General features: G+C 33.3%; 1 pseudogene across 1 annotated transcript; it reads right to left on the reverse strand.

The window, feature by feature from the left end:
- Nucleotides 1-418: 418 nt before the first annotated feature.
- LOC310723097 lies at nt 419-1,037 on the reverse strand (annotated as a pseudogene). Its single transcript has one exon. The product of its transcript is annotated as an uncharacterized misc_RNA (transcript).
- Nucleotides 1,038-2,483: the final 1,446 nt, after the last annotated feature.

Consider the following 2,483-nt stretch of genomic DNA (forward strand, 5'->3'; position numbering starts at 1 on the left):
GTGTATAATGTGTGTGTATAGAGTGTGTGTATAGTGTGTGTCTATAGAGTGTGTGTATTGTGAATAATGTGTGTGTATAGAGTGTGTGTATAATGTGTATGTATAGAGTGTGTGTATAATGTGTGTGTATAGAGTGTGTGTATTGTGAATAATGTATGTGTATAGAGTGTGTGTGTATAGAGTGTGTGTATGCTGTGTGTGTATAGAGTGTGTGTATTGTGAATAATTTATGTGTATAGAGTGTGTGTATAATGTGTATGTATAGAGTGTGTGTATAATGTGTGTGTATAGAGTGTGTGTATTGTGAATAATGTATGTGTATAGAGTGTGTGTGTATAGAGTGTGTGTATGCTGTGTGTGTATAGAGTGTGTGTATTGTGAATAATTTATGTGTATAGAGTGTGTGTATAATGTGTGTTTAGAGTGTGTGTATAGAGTGTGTGTATTGTGAATAATGTGTGTGTATAGAGTGTGTGTATAATGTGTGTGTATCGAGTGTGTGTATTGTGAATAATGTATGTGTATAGAGTGTGTGTATAATGTGTGTGTATAGAGTGTGTGTATAATGTGTGTGTATAGAGTGTGTATTGTGAATAATGTGTGTGTATAGAGTGTGTGTATATTGTGTGTGTATAGAGTGTGTGTGTAATGTGTGTGTATAGAGTGTGTGTATTGTGAATAATGTGTGTGTATACAGTATGTGTATAATGTGTGTCTATAGAGTGTGTGTATTGTGAATAATGTGTGTATAGAGTGTGTGTTTAATGTGTGTGTATAGAGTATGTGTATAATGTGTGTGTATAGAGTGTGTGTATTGTGAATAATGTGTGTGTATAGAGTGTGTGTATAATGTGTGTGTATACAGTATGTGTATAGTGTGTGTATAGAGTGTGTGTATTGTGAATAATGTGTGTGTATAGAGTGTGTGTATAATGTGTATGTATAGAGTGTGTGTATAATGTGTGTGTATCGAGTGTGTGTATTGTGAATAATGTATGTGTATAGAGTGTGTGTATAGAGTGTGTGTATAATGTGTGTGTATAGAGTGTGTGTATTGTGAATAATGTATGTGTATAGAGTGTGTGTATAATGTGTGTGTATAGAGTGTGTGTATTGTGAATAATGTGTGTGTATACAGTATGTGTATAATTTGTGTCTATAGAGTGTGTGTATTGTGAATAATGTGTGTGTATAGAGTGTGTGTATAATGTGTGTGTATAGAGTATGTGTATAATGTGTGTGTATAGAGTGTGTGTATTGTGAATAATGTGTGTGTATAGAGTATGTGTATAATTTGTGTCTATAGAGTGTGTGTATTGTGAATAATGTGTGTGTATAGAGTGTGTGTATAATGTGTGTGTATAGAGTATGTGTATAATGTGTGTGTATAGAGTGTGTATTGTGAATAATGTGTGTGTATAGAGTGTGTGTATAATGTGTGTGTATACAGTATGTGTATAGTGTGTGTATAGAGTGTGTGTATTGTGAATAATGTGTGTATAGAGTGTGTGTATAATGTGTGTGTATAGAGTGTGTGTATAGTGTGTGTCTATAGAGTGTGTGTATTGTGAATAATCTGTGTGTATAGAGTGTATGTATAATGTGTGTGTAAAGAGTATGTGTATAATGTGTGTGTATAGAGTGTGTGTATTATGAATAATGTGTGTGTATAGTGTGTGATTAATGTGTGTGTATACAGTATGTGTATAGTGTGTGTATAGAGTGTGTGTATTGTGAATAATGTGTGTGTATAGAGTGTGTGTATAATGTGTATGTATAGAGTGTGTGTATAATGTGTGTGTATAGAGTGTGTGTATTGTGAATAATGTATGTGTATAGAGTGTGTGTGTATAGAGTGTGTGTATGCTGTGTGTGTATAGAGTGTGTGTATTGTGAATAATTTATGTGTATAGAGTGTGTGTATAATGTGTGTATAGAGTGTGTGTATAGAGTGTGTGTATTGTGAATAATGTGTGTGTATAGAGTGTGTGTATAATGTGTGTGTATCGAGTGTGTGTATTGTGAATAATGTATGTGTATAGAGTGTGTGTATAATGTGTGTGTATAGAGTGTGTGTATAATGTGTGTGTATAGAGTGTGTATTGTGAATAATGTGTGTGTATAGAGTGTGTGTATATTGTGTGTGTATAGAGTGTGTGTGTAATGTGTGTGTATAGAGTGTGTGTATTGTGAATAATGTGTGTGTATACAGTATGTGTATAATGTGTGTCTATAGAGTGTGTGTATTGTGAATAATGTGTGTATAGAGTGTGTGTATAATGTGTGTGTATAGAGTATGTGTATAATGTGTGTGTATAGAGTGTGTGTATTGTGAATAATGTGTGTGTATAGAGTGTGTGTATAATGTGTGTGTATACAGTATGTGTATAGTGTGTGTATAGAGTGTGTGTATTGTGAATAATGTGTGTGTATAGAGTGTGTGTATAATGTGTATGTATAGAGTGTGTGTATAATGTGTGTGT

This window comes from Silurus aristotelis (assembly GCF_946808225.1).
Source record: "Silurus aristotelis genome assembly, contig: scaffold_181, whole genome shotgun sequence".
Classification (NCBI taxonomy): domain Eukaryota; kingdom Metazoa; phylum Chordata; class Actinopteri; order Siluriformes; family Siluridae; genus Silurus; species Silurus aristotelis.